Source organism: Silene latifolia, chromosome 6 (genome assembly GCF_048544455.1).
Source record: "Silene latifolia isolate original U9 population chromosome 6, ASM4854445v1, whole genome shotgun sequence".
NCBI classification, from domain to species: domain Eukaryota; kingdom Viridiplantae; phylum Streptophyta; class Magnoliopsida; order Caryophyllales; family Caryophyllaceae; genus Silene; species Silene latifolia.
The window spans coordinates 93,623,923-93,643,003 of NC_133531.1; the positions used below are offsets into that span (position 1 = coordinate 93,623,923).

General features: G+C 38.7%; 1 non-coding gene across 1 annotated transcript; it reads right to left on the reverse strand.

The window, feature by feature from the left end:
* Positions 1-3,551: 3,551 nt before the first annotated feature.
* Positions 3,552-3,659, reverse strand: LOC141589271 (small nucleolar RNA R71). The gene has a single exon (XR_012520218.1). It is a non-coding gene; the product is annotated as a small nucleolar RNA R71 (small nucleolar RNA).
* Between the last annotated feature and the right edge of the window lie 15,422 nt (positions 3,660-19,081).

Consider the following 19,081-nt stretch of genomic DNA (forward strand, 5'->3'; position numbering starts at 1 on the left):
TCCTATCACATTAGCAAGCACCAAGTTCACTAAGATAAGTGGAAGCAAGCATGATGACAATTGGAGCCCAAAACAAAGTAATGAAAGTCCAGCCCAAAAAGTAATCCAAAGACCAAGTTGGTACCGTCGTCAGGTACCAAAAATAAATACCTAAGTACTACTAACAGAAGCTAGCGGTAAGTAGGGTCGATCTCCACAGGGAGGCAAAAATGAGATTTATCTGTTTTAAATTAGTCTATGAGTAACGGGTCGCAATGTGGGGTTTGAATATGATTTCTGACTAAACTAAGAGATTAAGGCAAGAGAGGAAAGAATTAAGGGAAATTAACAGAAGGAGAAGAGAACTAGGATTTCGGGTCACCAATAAACGTCAGTTAAACGCAGTTAAGGTCACAAATCAGTCGATGTGTCGGTCTAAGGGGCAATGAATATCTCCTTTCGGTCTCAATTCACCCTAAAATGCTATTAGCTTAACTTTCGCCCTCACTAAAGCACCCTATTGTTCACTGCAGGTCTCGCCTATTCCAACCTTTCGGTCCAGGTCAAGGTTTACCAATATTAAAAGGCTAATTGCTTCGAATCAACTAGCAGGATACAATTAAAGCAGCGATTAAACAACATAGACATAACTACAACGACAGACCTATAAACCTAATTAGCAATTAACATCGGTCTACTGAGTCACCTAATCCTAGCAAGAGTATTTAGCTAGACATGGGTAAAGGGAGAACGAGACTAAAGGAATTAAGAACAATAAACATTAAATAAATTAAGGAGAGAGAGGGAAAGAAAGAGTTACAGTAGAAATAGATCCGGAAAAGAGAAGAAATAAAGTAACAGTGTATTAGAATCGTCACCAAGCATCTGGCACACAGCCTCGCATAGTGTCAGCGTCCGTACAAATGACGAAAAAATACCTTCCTATTTATAAGAAAATAGGATTTATTTAACCTAATGACGAAAATAAACTAAAAAGACCAAGCCCATAAGAGAATCCACTCGATCGAGTGATTTAAAACCACTCGATCGAGTAAACTAAAGCTTAAACCACTCGATCGAGTAGAAAATCTACTCGATCGAGTAAATCCTAAAATGCAACTACTCGATCGAGTAGAAAATCTACTCGATCGAGTAAATCCTAAAATGCAACTACTCGATCGAGTAGAAAAAGGACTCGATCGAGCATAATTGTACTCGATCGAGTACTTTCCAGCAACAGTTTCCTGCTTTGCGAACTGAACTTCAAACGACAGCCATTTCTTCGTTACTTAGGAAAACAGGGCGATTCCGGTGGCGTTGGAAAGCTAAGAGGACAAGCTTTCATCTCCAATTGGAATCACCTGAATATCAGTTGTAGAACTCGAGATATGGCTCTCCAAAGTAGGCACTAGCAATTTAAAGTTCTTCCTTTGCTCGCCTAGCTATCTTTCTTCTTTGCGCATCTCAAAATAGCTACATTCCCGCTCCAAATTCACTCTTCCTCCAAATGCATGCTAAACGGACGGTAAAAGGCTTGATTTCACTACTTTCGGATTCATTCCTGCAAATAAGACAAAGTAACCCAAAATAGCATATTCGGGGCATTTCGTAGCATAAAACCACGATAAAAGCATAGAAATACGTGCATAAAATAGGCTAAAAAGACTATATAAAATGCACGTATCACAAGTCAGTTAGTATTCTTAGGATACTCTTTGGATGCTAAATATCACATTTAACCGGGTGATTAAGGAGGCTTAATGACGTTCCATGGGATTCCTTGGAGCATTTAATCAAGAGATAAAGAAGTATAGCCGGAAACCCACGCTCCCGATCGGGGTTGACCCCCTGTTGGACTTTTACGTTATGCCCCTATTTTACTATAAATAAGGGCCTTAATCCGTCATTATAGGACATCTTTTTCATACGTCTTTCATACACTATTTCACTCTCTATTAGCTTTAAGCAAAATTCTCTCACAATTTTCATCTTTAGTTTTAATATTGTTAAACATTTGGTTCTAATTTATTCAAGCATTTGGTTCTCAATTGTTCTTCCTTGCAAGTTCCATTTCTATTTCGGCAATTCTAATTTTAGTTTATTTAGTTTACGTTTTCATAGTTTCGTCATTAGCATTTCAATTATATTACATAGTTTAATATTAAATTTTATGTTTCACCATTTAGTTTATATCATTTCTATAAACATGTCTAACATTTCATACATCATAGTAGGTAGTTTACATTTTAATATGAGTAGCTAAATCTCCTTAGTCTAGGGACTAGAGAAGCCATGCAATAACTAATATATGTAAAATGATAAATGAGGTTGATATAATATTGTCTAATTGTTTCTATCACATGTTTGTATCGTCACGTTTAATCTTTGTTTAAAGGCCTTATTCATTGATTAAGTTTGTTAATTCGTTCTATAAGTCGAGAGGCACGGAATCGGATTAGACTAAGCTGTCTAGTAGGACGAACTAGTCACAAACGAGAATTCCTCTAGGACCCGGTCTATGGTTGACACTAATATCGTGAGGTGGGTGTCTTTAAGCCTAAACAATTGACAGTGTTATTATTCCCGAGTTTAGCATAAATATATATATTTACAATTGCATGTGTGACACGACTCCCCTAGACTCCGTTAATCATATATTGTTATATATTTTATTTGCTAATCATCAAACCAACCAACAAACCAAACCAATCATAATCGACCTTGATAGAAATCTATTCATAGCATTTCATAGCGCAATTCCCGTTTCCTTGTGTTCGACCCCTATTACTACATTAATTTGTATCTAGGGAAATTATCTTTGTTAGTTGTGCAACTTAGCCTATCAAATTTTGGCGCAGTTGCCGGAGAGCACGGTTTTATTGCGTTAGACTTGTCGATTTCTATCTTGTTTTATTTTGTCTTAAGGAACACTTGTTCCTTGAGACCGTTACTTATCATTTTCTAGAGATTGTTGTCTTATGCCCAGGTCTTCACGTAGTGAAGATTCTTTCACCGGATTTCGAACCCGAGAAAACCTTTTGTAGAAGACGACGTTTTTGGAAAGAAGTGAAAGAAGCCGCTTCTCCCATACAAGTTGAAAGTGCAAGAAAGTATTACTTAGAAGATCTTAAAGCTCTTGAAGAAGAGGACGTTTCTAGTTCATCATCTCCACCACCACCATCACCATCTCCAACTAACAAGATGGTGAAACTTTCCGATCACTTAAAGTCCACCGCGGCTATGCTTCCGGCCGGTATTACAACTACTCAAATTACCGCGCCGGAATTCGAGACCAAGCCGGCTTTTGTTAGCCTTGTGGAGAGGAAGTAATTTGGGGGAAGTCCTTTGGACGATCCCAATTTGCATGTGGAAAACTTTTGCGATTATTGCTCCATGGTTCGGCAAACGGGCGTCACTCAAGCCCAAATTAGGGAAATACTTTTCCCTTTCTCTTTGAAGGACAAGGCAAAGATATGGATCAATAGCTTTAATCGCACCACCATGGGAATCACAAATCGGGAGACATTTGCTCTTGCTTTCTATCAAAAGTTTTTTCCACCGGAGAAAACTTAAACCTTGAGGAGCCAAATCACCGGATTCCGTCAACAAGCTCTTGAGAGCTTATATGAAGCTTGGGAAAGGTACAAATAGTTGCAAAGGCAATGCCCACATCATGGGTTGGATGCTTGGTTCCTAGCTATAACATTCTACAATGGATGTTGTGCTGAGTCCCGAAAGATTCTAGATTCCGCCAACAATGGGCGGTTTGATTAAATTGACACCGATATTGCTCATGCCACAATCGAATCTATGGCAATCCATGACGCGCAATATGTCAATTCCCGAAGTGTTCCACTCAAGGTAAAGAAGAATCCTATGACAATCCCGTCTTGTTAGCTCAAATTGCCTTACTCCAACAACAATTGGCGGAATGAGATGCTAAGGATTCTCTTCAACCACTCAATGTCATGTCCTCTACTAGTTAAATCATTGTCTGTGAAGGTTGCGGGGGTGCGGGTCATTATGCCGCTCTATGCCAAGCTACTATGGAGGAGGTTGTTGGAGCTTGTGTCCTCCAGAAATTAGTGTGATAACATTTGTAAATCTCTTACAGGTTCACAAGGGTATACTTCGTATATTTAATCAGTTGATTAACGTTTACCTAATAACGGTTGGCTTGCTAGAAAGTTTGACGTTATTATCATACAGATGGCGGTGATCAACTGGTCCCTAAAGGTCACACCTATAGGACGTGTTTGTGAAATGTGGTTATAGAAATATAATTACATTGATGCCCAAAATGACTAAAAAGTTAGTCAATGTGTTGATGAGATAATTATTTAATGAAAATTAAATAATATTAAGTTGAGACGAATTAACTGTTAATTCGTAAATTAAATATAATAAGTTATATTTAAATTAAATATATATAATGTTAGCTTGGACGAATTAATCTGTTAATTCGTAGTTAAATATAATCAGTTGTATTTAATATCAACAAGTTGAATGTGTCATAGTAGTAATAGTGAGGGTACACATACCAAGAGGTCATGGGTTCGATCCTCACTAGATGACAATTTAACACACTTTATATATTTTTGGAAAGACAAAAAATAAGGAGAAAAATACTCCTTATTTCGGTTCACTTGGCCGAAATTAGGGAAAGTTTTTCTTTTCCTAATTGACTCCAAGTTTTGGTCTGTATAAAAAGAAAGGTAGAGAATTATTTCTACCCTAATGCTTTTTCTTGACCTTGCCTCCTCTTTCTCATCACAAGAACACAAAGACAATAAAATTTTACAGAAAATTTTAGATTGATTTCTAGCATAATCAAAGGGCATATCTCAGATCGTCTTGGGTGCAACTAATAGGCGAATATCAATTTTGATATTGTTCTTAGGCCATATTTGCTAGGACCAAAGGTTATTTCTGAATCCTTTACTTTTGTTTATGTATTTTATTTTATGACCATTGATCATCTGCATTAAATCGTTATAATCCTTCTAGTTTAAGGGAAGTATACAGACTTATTTCCCACAGAGGTATGTGGTTATCAATCTTTTAGACAAAGTTCTTATCCACCGGGTACATTTTCAAACACATACAACCCGAACTCAGAATTCCATCCAAACTTGTCTTACACAATCAACAATGTGCTAAACCCTCAACCCCAACCACAAAATAACTCCATCCCTCAACAACAAAGTTATGTTAACCCACCAGGTTTTCAAAACCAACAACAAAGGCCACCTCAACAAAATTACCAACAAAATCAAGGACCACCACAAAATGGCCAACAAAATAACCAAGGAGGAGGTAAACTTGAGGCTTTGATGGTACAAATGCAAAGCAAATTGTTGGCTCAAATCCAAAAGAGTGATCAAGCTCACAATGCCGCAATCAAGATGTTAGAGCAACAAATGGCTCAACTAGCCACATCTAGCTCTTCAAGGAAGACCGGCCAACTACCGCCCCAAGGTTTGCAGCCACATGAGACCGTTAATGTTATTTCCTTGAGAAGTGGTACAAGCTATAATGGGTGATGTGAGTCATAATTACGCACATTTAGTCCCCTAACTAAGCCTCATTTTGTATACTAATATAGCATTTCATAGCCATTTTATTCGTCATTTGCTTCCTATTTGCTTTCCTAGTGCATTTTATATGTCTTGTAGGAAAGGAGATAATGAGGTGGAATTCCCGTCTCTCGCACATACTCGGAAGCTTGTTGATGATCTTAGATGGACTAGTAAAAAGGAGAGGCAAGAATGATGACCAAGGATGATAGGAATAAAGGGTATATGAAGGCATCATAGGCATAAAAGCAAGAAAAAGGATCCTACCTTGTGCCCGAATAAATCGGTCCATAATTTAGTAAGGATAAATCCGTTTTCTCCTTATTTCATTTATTTATATATTGCATGCACTAGATCTTGTAAATCTAAATTAACAATTAATTTAGAGATTAATTAGATGAGTCTAATTAAGGGTTAATGAACCTAACATAAATAATATCCAACTCGTGACATCTATACTCTTCTAGATAACTAGACTCGTCTCGTGATATCATCTAGCTCGTCCTGTCTCCCGCGTACTATCCAACAATCTGTATCTAACCTGCTCCCCATATGACCAAAGGATATCATATGGATCGATACAGGCCACCCCAAAAGAGACAGATGACGAACACGCAGACACAACAAACGCCAGTTTCAATAAACCTATAAAAGATGACACGACTCAAGTGTGAACATGCAACATGACTATTAATGTGAATGAGACGCTATCAAACCACCACCACCACCACGGTATCGGGACACGCCCAGACATACCGAAAACTACACTGGTACCGGGACACGCCCAGACGTACCGGGTCCGGAAGCCAACCTGATCCCTGCCAGACGTCGTGTCTCAACCACACGAGTCCCTCCGTAACTCAAGCCATTAATGTGCACATCCCTCTTGGAGTGGGAAGCTCCAAGAGGCGACTTAAGCACAAGACGGTCTACCAACCATCTTACGTCTCCTCAATAACAAAGTAACACTACCAATGATCTCCAACACAACAAACCAATGGCCATACATGGAAAATGCAACACAATACCAATTATATGACTCATCATGAACTCAATCCCAATATATCATGGATAAAACTTCCTCAAAGACCAACATGTTATCCCAATCGACTCATACATAAAAATTATGATGCAAGACACACAAATATGCACACAAAAATATTGAAACCGAGTAGGATAAACCTACCTTTTAGCATACTCCATAAGCTAATCCAAGACAACAAGAATCCATCTCATAATACCGTCTCATCCTACAATAATCACATAACAACTATCATAATACATCCTAATCCATTATAAAATATAAAACCCCTTACTATTACCCTCTAATTACCCATAAACACATACTAATTGCTAATTAGTCAACCCAAATGAAAACCCCCAAAAGTTAGGGTTCATATGTAATACCCCGTAATTTAGTGATGTTTATATAAATAATTTACGTAATTCGAATAAATAATTAATGGCATTTATATTTAATAATTGAAAATAAGACGGGATAAATATAATAATATAATAATAATAAAATAAATAAAGACGGAATTGGTGTTGGGCCGTGTGCTATAGGTCTTGGGCCGGCTATGTATGTTGCGTAAATTAATAGAGTAATTGTCGGGATTAGTTGATGCGTCGTGTGCATTGGGCCGCGTGTCGAGTGTAGCTCGAGTAATATAGTAGTAATAATAATAGTAGTATTTGTAAAATAAATAATAATAATAATACAATAATATTCCTAATTGGTGTCCATAAAACCTTAACCTACCTATATAAATAGATGACAACCTACAACAATAGAGATTATTCATCAAAAACACACAAATAATTCAAATAAAAGAAAAGAAAAGGAAGAATTAGCTGGGAGATCGTCACAAGGTAATTTTCTAATCGTCTCATAACATGCCCACCTTAAGACTAATATAACTTGTAAAGTAGACCACCGTTTGACAAAATAAGAACGTGACCATGACCGTGGACCAGCAGGGGGGTGACCGGACCCATATTTGACCACCGTTGACCGACGGGAAGGGGGTTGTTATTAGGGTTTTTCGTTGGTGGTTGGGTGTGTTTGTGTCGTGGGATTTATGGGTTTTGACCCTTGTTTCGAGTGACCCAGGCCTGACCGAGACTGGGGTTGGCATCTGGGTAAAGGGGCGTCCGTTTTGGGTGGTTTTTGGTGGTCAAGGGTTGCGCTTGGTGTGGTGGTTGCCGGAATTTCGCAAAAATAGAGGGGAGTGTGTTTGTTGTTGTTGACGGTGTTAGGTTATAGCCGTGAGAGGCCGTAGCTGGTGGTGGGACCACCGTGGGTCAAGGGAGATCCCTGTGGTGGCCACTGGTGGTCGTGTGGTGGTGTAGTGTCGGGTAGATGTGGTGTGGGTTGTGAGGAGTGTATTGTTGTTGTTGGTGTCGATGGTGTTGATGGCTAGGGCGTGCTGCTGTGGTGGTGGTGCGATGTTCGTTAGGGCGGCTGATTTTTTGTAGTGGAGGTGGTGGTGGTACGTCTTGGTGGAGCGGGTGGTAGGAAAGGGTGGTTGTCGGGTTGAGGGTGTATGATACGAGTTGTGTTGGTTGTTTTCCGAATCGGGTTTTTAGAGGAGCTATAGGTACTGGACGGGGATGCTGCTACTGTCTGTCGTGACTGGGTGAGTTGTGGGGTTGGTATGCGGTGGTGTCAGGGTTGGTAGCTGCCGTGGGGTCAGGTGGTTGCAAGGGTTGTTATTGGGGTTGTGTTGTGTGTATGGGTGTTGTCGTGGGGTGTTGAAAGGATGTGTGTGGGTTTTGCATGGAATTGCTTTTACACGTGAATTTTACACATAATATTATATTGCTGACACGAGTTTTGAGAAGTCGGGATTTAAATATAATAACCCCAAATTAATCGTATAATTAGTTTAATTATTAAGACGGGTTTAATTAATTAGTTAATATATGTGAGTCGGGTTCTACGTTGAGTTGACCCGGGTTTTCGTATATCATAATAATTAATCAAATGAGATATGAATAAATGTGATAATTAATAATAAAGTATAAATAATTAATATAGAATAATAGTAATTAAATGTTATTTTATTACTTAGGTGACGGTTTATTGAAAGTATTATCGATCGGATTTGCTTGAGCTATTGATTGGAGAATTGGCTGATCAGGTAGGATAACTACTCAACTGGTTGTTATTGTTGTATTTCACATGAGTATTGTGGCTGGAAGTATAATTGTTATATTGTTGTGGTTGATTATTGTGGATTTTATCCGGCTGATTATTATTATTTATCGTTGCATTTATATAAGGATGACATTTGCATTAGTTAGCAGATTTATTCTGGCAGACATTACTTATAGTAATGTATAGTGATTATCAGATTTATTCTGGCAGACATTACTTAAAGTAATGTATAGTGGTTATCAGATTATTTCTGGCAGACGATTATAATCGTGATTTCTCGAGGCAGGCCCCAGGTTGGTCTGCAGGCCATCTGGTGGATATTAATCAACTGTATGTTGAGGCAGACATTACTTTATAGTAATGTAGTGTGATTTCTCACCTTCGGGTTGAGGCTGCCCGGTCAGTAATTGGCGGGATGAATAGTGTTGTGAGTGGTGGACTCGGCTGAATGGTTCTCTTAAGTTATATCATACATATTCATATTGTTATCTTCTGTTGTTAGTTATTCCTACTCAACCTCGTGGTTGACCGTGTATTCGTGAACGCCTGTGATGAACCGATTTATGCGGAGCAGATTGATTTACAGGTACTTGAGTTAGCTGACTGGGAGCTCATGGGGTTGCGTGAGGACTTGGCAAGACTACCTAGAAGTATAGATCACCTAGTTATTTTATTACTCAGTTGTATTTATTTCCGCTGCGAGTTTCTAATTTAATTAGTTAAGTTTCTTTTAATAAGTTGTAATAAAAGTGTTGATTAGTAAGTTTAATAAAGTACTTTGGTTCTGTTTTAATTTGTACTCACTACCTCGGAAAACCGAGATGGTAACAACCTTATTTATTTGTGAATGTCTAGCTAAAGGCTCCTGAATAAATGGGGGTATTACATCATAAGACTAGAAAAGGGTAGATCTTAACTTACAAATCAAGAGGAAGGAAGGAGGAATGTGAACAATCCACTAAACCAAGCTTGAATCCCCTAATATGGTGTTTGTGAGGGTTTTATAGAGAAGGGAGAGAGTTTGGAGAGATAAGGAGGAAGGTGGAAATGATTTTAGGGTTAGGGGAGAAGGGGATTAAGTCCCGTGTTCTGAAAACAGCGGCACTCGATCAAGTGGCGAGTCCACTCGGTCGAGTGTCTCTCACTCGGTCGAGTGTCTCTCACTCGGTCGAGTGTCGCTCACTTGGTCAAGTGACGGTCCACTCGGTCGAGTGGACCTCACTCGGTCGAGTGCGACCCAGTTCTCAGCAATGACCAGTTTTCGTAAAACAGTCATATCTCACTCGTTTCTTGGTCATTTTGAGCGTGTGACCTACCGTTGGAATCGTAAGAGAACACGTTATCACCTCCAATTAGAATCACATCAATATCATGACTAGATCTCAAGTTATGACAGTTTTAAAACGACCCTTCTATAGACGGACATTATAACAACTCCACTAAGTCAAATATTGGTTATACTCAATCCACTCGGTCTACTCGGTCTACTCGTTCGAGTGAACGCCTTAGAAACTACGAGGTATTACGTAATGACCTCTATTTGTAAGGTCATAAGTCATAACTCCTACATAGCCACATAAAGAGTCTGAATGTTCTACTAACTTAACTCCTAATATTTACTACTAATAACATAGTATAACATATGAAGTGTAAATACAAGTAACTTAAAGTATAACTTAAAACATAAAGACTATATATGTTACTATTTCATCAATATTTTTTTTTTGGTAAAATGTAAGTAGATTTATAACCAATTGACCAACTATTACAACGTACTTTTGTTACATCAACTTAGTGGAAGATACTAATGATCTAGTGAAATCTACCTCATCAATAATTTGGGGTTACTTTACCAACATGTTATATAATAATTTTTGTCGATACCTTTTTAAATAAATAATAGTATTGGTCGGACTATCGTTTTCGGTTACTTGTCGTTAGGAGCACCTAGACCAAAACAATATTTATAACTTCACAAACTACTCTACTATTAGTAAAGAGGTAAGTAAAGGTCGGATCCCAAGGGACGGGTATTGATGTAGGATTTTCGATTGCAAGTAGTGGTGTCTAAGGGTGTCACAATTTGGGTTGAGATAAGAATATCACTAAACTAAATAACAATGTAAGTAAACAAGCAAGATGATTAAAATGAGATGTAAAAAATTGATTAAAAGCACTAGGGTGTCACGGGTTCACAGGGGATTCATGGGATTTTGATCATACAAACATGTTTTCAACTAGATGCAAGCAATTATTGTTGTCATGGGATCGAGTTAATGTATATCTTACAATCCCTAGAAAGGTTTGGGTCCCGGAGCCGAATCGATTAGATTGTACAACACCTACAAGTCGACTTAATCCTCCCTATCCAACTATATGCATGGTCTAATGAGACTCGAGTTGGTTTATGTCTTACAAGTCTCATTGAAAAGATAAGTGATGGGTAAAAAATGCAAGGATTCATAGGCTCGCATTTCATCAAACATAACATGTGCATAAGTCGAAATCACAATAAGCAAGCAAATTAATTATAAAAGCATATTAGATTAAGCATGAATCAATCCCCATGTTGGTTTCCCCTAATTCCCCATTAACCCTAGTTAAGGAAACTACTCACTCATTATCAAGTTTAACATGCTAACAAGGTTGTCAATCAAGCTAGCAAGACAAAACATGATGAATAAATGAAGATGATTAACAATAATTAAAAAGGGATTAAGAGAATTATACCTAATGATGATTCCAAAATAATAAGCAAAGAATAATAGAAGTACTTGATGAATGATTGGAAGGTTGTCAATCCTCCAAATAAACCCCAAATAATCTTCAATTACCCAAAATAAATGATGAACAATAGAGAAGTTAAGGAAATGAGATTTGTATTAATGCTTAATTAAAAGTTGATTACAAGATTAAAATGAGATTAAGATTGCATAAGAAGAACATGATAATCTAATTAGTACAATGGGGTATTTATAGTGAGGATTAGGTACGTAAATTAGGGTTACTAAGGGCTTAAATGACGATTAAGACCCTTAAGAAAAGTTGAGGAAATGCTCCTCTCGAAAGAGATGCTCATCTCCCTTTTGCTAGTCTTTCAGAAATATGCGCATCCCGAGTGGGCTGGAGGAGAGACGTGCTGTACTGGGCAGGAATCCGAGCGGCCAGGTGGTCGGGACGAGCGGATTGTGGAGGTCCAGGACGAGCGGATTGGGTGGTGGGACGCTCGAATTGTGGAGGGCTAGGACGAGCGTCCCGAGGCTGCGACGAGCGGATTGTAGCTCAGCAAGCTTCTTCTTCCTTTCTTCTTTTCTTCTTCCAACAATCCTCAAGAATCTTGTCGGAGATGCAAGGATCTTCTCATCATTGCCCATCTACTACATTATTTACATAGGCCTTCTAGTCTTGTCTTCACCTTGATGATTGGTCATTAGATTCAATCAATTTAGCTCCATTTTGCCATGAAAATGCAAGGTTTGCACTCCTCTCCTATCAAGGAAACAAAACCTCAAAGAATATGCAAACTGAAAGACTAAAGATAGTAAATGACCCAATTATGCACTAAAAAGCATAGGGACGAGGCTAATTCGGGGACTAAATATGCTCAACTATTGGTCACATCAAATATCCCCAAACCGAACCTTTGCTCGTCCCGAGTAAAGAGGTGACAAAACTAGGACCCTTATTTAAACTAACCTACTAATATAGCCGATATGAGACAATTAGTGGGTCTAACTCCGCCCCTTCAACTCACAACAAGACAACCATGAGGTAGGATGCCTTCTTGCAAGGCAAGGTGGGTCTTGCCAAAATGGCGACACATCCAATCATTAAAGTACACAAAATCAAGTAATGGATGCATCTACAAAAGAATAGCCACTTTCCTCATCTAAATGGCGGAAATTATCTAAAGGGGAAGCAATTCAAGGATACACACTCCTTTATAGATATGGTTTCTTCAAACTACTAAGCCTAGAAGGATACCAATAAATCACCTCCAAGTTGTGTCAAGATAGGGTACCTTTGTCCTCAATCGTTAAATGCTTTTGTCAAGAATAGACTCCCTATAGTGTTAGAAACACTGGAGGATCGCGGAATTCCCCTTCTTGCCTAGACAAGAAGAAGGGCCGTCCCCTCTCTACCATGCACAAAAGTGGAAACGATGGAAAAGGGATCAATAGTATTTGAGTTTCATTTGGGAGTTTGCTTTGTTGTTGTTTCCCCCCCCAATTTGTGGCATTTGACATTTGAGAACACTTCTTTGCCATTTCTTTTGATGTTTGGCATTTCAATACTTGACAACTTTCAACTTTTTGCATTTTATTTTGAACATTTTCAAAGTCACCCCATTTGTAGGGAGGGTGCTTATATTTGAAGCATTAGGAGTTTTCATTTTTGTTACTCCTCTTTTCATTTGATGCAATTTGCAAACTTTTTCAACTTTTCATTTCATTTCTTGAACTCAAATTTTGAACAATTTTTGTGCCCATTCCCTTTTTGATGACAAAATGTGGTAGAACATGGATGAAGGATGCATGGTTTCAAGGGCCACCTTGGAATAAACGGTAGCCAAGAAGTTATCACACCACAAGGTACTCTTGACTAGGCCTTAATCCATGGGTCAAAGGAAACTAGCATGACACATCCTAGGGTGTTTTACAAGTATTCTAACAAGCAAAATCTTAAGAAAAAAAAGTATCTACAAGGGCCTACATACACTTGTCAAGCTTCCCAAATAGACGGTTTCGCAAAGTTTTTCCTAAAAGCAACTATATGCTATGATGCAACTAACATTTATACATCCTAATGCATATGATTCTACCAACTAGTATGCCAAATAATCTAAATGCAATCCTAGAATCACATTGTTTATACCGCATCAATCAAAATAAAGCCACATAGTCATTAACATAAAGAGGAAAAAGGAGATTGGAAAGGTCATACCATGCGGTCTTCAATATCCTCATGTCTCGGATGTGGCGTAGTCAATCAATGTGAAAAAGGATGAACAAACACAATATATACAAACAATGTATACAAGACTACACTACAAAGGAAATGAACTTGTTTTTGTATTTTTCAATTTTTCAAATTTTGTTTGGATTTTCGAAATTTTTTTAAATTTTTTTTTGGTTTTTAAAAAAAAAATCAAGTTAGAATTTCCCATCCCCACACTAGTATGGGCATTGTCCTCAATGGCCAATACGATAGGAAATTATGCAATTTACATGATTATGCATGATTTCTAAACTAAATGCAAACTAGACTAAGCTATACTACGTGATGCATGTGTTTTTGTTATGGTGGAGAGCATAATTTAGATTAGCTCCCAATGCATATGCATAAACTTCCCCAAACCAAAATAGACATTATTTCTAATGTCAAGATTTTTGGGGGAGTTCATTCACAAAAATGCAATGCATGAAACTAAAATTTGTCATTTTGGATTTTAAAAGTCGGGAACAATAAAAATGAACACCTTAATGGAACCAAGGTGTTAGTCCTCTAATGTTGCTAGGACTCCTCAAAATGATCAAGATAAAATAAAAACAACAGAAGTAGACAAACCATAAAGGAGGTGTAAGAATGTAGGAGCCTCCAAGGGTTTGCTAGTCCTCACCCATCGTGTCATCATCATCATCATCATCAACTTCCTCACTTGAGGCATAATCAACCTCCATGGATGTGGAGTCATGTCCACTCTCACTTTCACTTTCTTGTTCTTCCTCACTTTCCTCTTCTTCTTGAACTTCTTTATCTTCACCTTCTTGGTCACCACTCTCATCAACAACCATCTCCTCTACACCCGGTCTACCACCATTAGAAGTGCTAGGAAAGAATACCTCCTTATCCGCCCAACTAGGCAAAGGACAAGATGGATCGAGAAGTTCTTGCCTAGCAAGATGTAGGAGGGGCGGATATTGGGCCTTGTAAGCATCAACTCTATCATTATAAGCTTGTTTATGCATTTCCTTCATCAATAGAGTCAAGTAATCGTTTCCCGCCTTGGCATTTTCGGGGTTGAACTCGTGGTATTCAAATGGATAAGGTGGGGGTGATAATGGAGGATGAGGGCTCGGCAACTTCTTCCCCTTGGTGTTGAATGATGTATTCGGTCTCTTTGGAGAGTAGGAGAAGGTAATTCGGTCTATGAACATTCAAGCGGTAAATTTTGCTAGGCAATGTGAAGGATCTAACTTCATTTGTCAACCACCCAAATTTGTTGTCAAGAGTGTCGTTCTTGACCCATTTAAACTTTTGAACCATGGTGGGCAAATCGATAAGATGGCCTCCTTTTACCGGTGTATAAGTATTATTCTTGTTGAAATCCCGGTTAAAATGCTTAGCCAAATAAGTAACTAATCCTCCATTGGTAATAAAGGTCATGCCTTCTTTTCCACAATCAACATTAAGCCATCGATCAATCAAAAGTCGTAAAGCATTGTATGGCTTGTTGAATTCTCTCCCAATGTTCAAAGCCGACTCAAGAAGAATAAAATCAAGTTCGGTAAGATGATTTGTGCCTTTTCTAGCTATCAAAGTATTCCCAACAACCTTATGCTATACTCTAATGCACGGATGATGGACTAAGAGAGCACAGCAATTATGATAAGATGTGAATTTCTTTCCGGAAATGGCCATCGAAAGAGGAGCGGGGTCATACTTGGTAAGCTTCTTTGTAAAAGTCGCATTATCACTAAGTTCAAATATCTTACCAATTTCGTCATAAGATAAGTATCTATCAACATTTTTAAGGCGAAACTCAATAATGGTTCGGGTCTCCACCTTTGTGACTTTCAAAGAGCTTAAAAACTCTAAGGTGAGGGAGGAGTAAGTCAATTCTTGCATTGCAAACAATTTACTCAACCCTATAGACTCGAAAAAGGTCTTAGTTTGCTCAAGGATACCCAATTTCGACAATGCATCTTCACAAATGAACTTAGTAGGCACGATAGTTTTCTTAGCAAAGAGAATAAATTTCTTCCTATGGGAGTCGGAAGTGAAAATTACCTCCGGATAATCGGCTAATTGTTCAATGACCGGAGTGGTAGAAGTAGTAGCTTCCATAGGAGGATTTTGTTCTTGAATCTCCAACCTTGCATTATGGACTACCAATGCCTTTGATGCTTGTTTTTCTTGAAGAGCTTGTTGTCTCTTGGTCTTCTTTTGGGGTGCCTTGCTTCCACCTTTTGTTCTTGCCATACTTCTTTGCTTAGTAACACCAATGAAAGCTTGAAATATTCAATTTCTAGTAATGCCCAAATCGATTTAGGATAGATGAATGTTGCCTTGTATCCCAAAAATCGACTCAAAACTTCAAGATTTTGGTGTTTTAATCACTTGTGGTTGCTAAAGGAGTGATTAATTTTTGTTTTGAGGAAGTTTAGATTTGATTTGGTTGATTTTGGTTGAGAAATTTGATTTTTGTTGATGGAGAGGATGAGGGTTTTGGGGTTTTGGGTAGTGTTTGTGTTTGAAATAATGAAAATGAATTGGGGAGGAGGGTTTAAAAGACCCGTTGGTTTTTTAAAATGCAGAGGGAGACGAGTGACTTTATGGTCGGGACGCTCGGATTCTTCAATATTTGGGTTCAGGAAAAGACGCCAGGGGACGAGCGTCTCGAAGGTAAGACGAGCGGATTCCTGAGCTGAGATGAGCGTCTTATGCTGAGGACGCTCGGATTCCTTTCCAGGGAAAAATCTTAAAAATTAGCAGTACAAAGACGAGCGTCTTTCCTCTGGGACGACCGTCCTGACTGAGACGAGCGGATTCCTTGCTGGGACGCTCAGATTCTCAGTCAGACCCAAAAGTAATTCCTGCAGCTTCACAAGACGAGCGTCTTCTGCCTTGGACGCTCGGGTTTTTTCAAGACGAGCGGATTTTGCCTCGGGCCGCTCGGATTCTTCCTCTTCCACACGGATTCAGGTCCATCCGTGGGTGCTTCGTAACCCGTGTCATTTTATTCTTCAATTCTTGTGTTCTTCATTGTAGGTGCACTACAAAGGCATGAATAGCCTAGGCAATTGCTATCCCCACACTAAAGAAAAACACTACACATCAATAAACTCATAAGTCCCTCCCTCACTTCTCTTAAAATGATGAAAATCTTGATCAAGGCATAAAAATGTAAATCCAAAAATGACAAAAATGTAATACAATAATTGAAATGCAAGTTAGGGAGTTAGAATATTTACAAATGGTGGTTTAGGGAGGACTCCACCAAACTCTCATCCAATGTGAGATGTCAAGGGGGCATGTTCAAGGTGCTGTTGATGTTACTCAACACCTTGAAGAAGTAGTCGAAAGCTTGTTCATTATCATGATAGAGATCTTCAATAGACCTTTGCACTTGTTGTTCTCCATGATGGTCTTGGGTCATAGCATTACCAATATAGGGATTGAATATCCCTTGAAACTCATCATCCCAAATACCGCATACTTCGTCTACTTGGTCACTAAAAATGTCTTGAGTTGATGAAGACAACTCTCCTTCTTTCTTGTCTTGGCCAATGAGGCCTTCTTCTTCACTTGTCATGGGTGAGCTTTTCAAGCTCTCATTGTTGCAATTTCCTTGCTGTTTTGATGGAGCATCATCCACTTTCTTCTTCCATTGAAATTCCAACTTCTTCCTATCATCTTTCCGGCTATAGTGATCAACCATAAAACATGGCTCATGCAATCGGGGGCTCTCATACTCTTGTCAAGATTGAAAGTGATAGTTTCATCTCCCACTTCAAGGGTGAGCTCTCCATGTTTCACATCGATCACCGCTCCCGCGGTGTGCAAGAAAGGTTTTCCTAACATAATAGGAATGTTGGAGTCTTCTTCCATGTCAACAATAACGAAATCCACCGGGATGAAGAATTTGTCAATTCTTACGGGAACATCTTCCCATACCCCTAAAGGTGTCTTGGTTGATCTATCCACCATTTGAAGCGTGATGTTGGTGCATTTGAGTTCTCCCATTCCTAGCCTCTTGCTTACCGAATATGGCATGACACTAACACTTGCCCCAAGGTCACATAAAGCTTTGTTGATTGTAGTGTCACCAATAGTACATGGAATGGAGAAACTTCCCGGATCCTTGAGCTTTGGAGGTGAACTCCCTTGAAGGATGACACTACTCACATTAGTGAAAGCAATAGTCTCAAGTTTCCGGATTGATTTCTTCTTTGTAAGGATATCTTTCATATACTTTGCATAGGCCGGAACATGATTGATCAATTCCGTGAATGGAATCGAGACTTCTAAATTCTTCACAATCTCCATGAATTTTCCAAGTTGGTCATCAAACTTAGGCTTAGCTTGACGACTCGGGAATGGAAGTCTAATCACGATAGGCTCCTTCTCTTTGGCCTTTTCTTCATTCTTCTTTGAAACTTCTTGAATAGTGGGTTCTTCTTCCCTAGAGTTTTGCACAACTCTTTCCTTGTCACTAGTCTCCACAATGTTATCCTCAACTTTCTTCTTTGGCCCTTCATATCTTGTACCACTCCTCAAGTGGATGGCACTAACCGATTCATGTCTTGGGGGATTACTTTGAGGTGGTAATTGCCCCTTTTGTCTTTGAGAGCTCGAAGATGCTAATTGAGTCATTTGGGTTTCCAACATTTTTGCGTGGGCTAGGATGTTGTTGTTGGTGATGTCTTTTGATTGGCTATCTTTTTGCATTTGGGTGAAAAATTCTTGTTGGTTCTTTTGCATTTGGAGGACCACTTTTTGAACATCAAAACCTTGGTCAATTGATTGAGTGTACGGAGTTTGATTTTGGTAACCTTGATTTTAGTTGTAAAAGGGTCTTTGATTTTGGTTTCTCATTGGAGGTGGGGTGTATGTTGGTTGAGGGTTTTGAACATTTTGGCTTTTGTATGAGAGATTTGGATGGAATTTGGTGTTTTCATTGTAATAGTTGGAATAAGGGGTACTACTCTTGTATGCTTGAAAAGCATTCACTTGCTCACTTGTTCCCCTACATTCACTTTAGTCATGTCCCAAAGTTCCACAATTCTCACATATTCCACTTGGAATTGATGAAGATGCCACCATGGCATTAACAAGTTGCTTTGATGATTTTGAGGCTTCTTCAAGCTTAGCCATAGCCTTCTCAAACTTCAAGTTGATGGTATCAATATGAACACTAAGTTAAGCACCCAATTGAGTAATAGAGTCCACTTCATGCTTTCCTCCTCTAGTAGCCTTTCGAGGTCTACTATATTGTGAGTTATGGACCGTCATTTCCTCAAACTTGTTACAAGTTTGATTATCGTCAACTTCGGTGAACATACTATTTGATCCCATGTTGAGAATGTTTCGAGAGTCTTCATAAAGACCATTCCAAAATTGTTGTACCAAGAACCACTCGCTA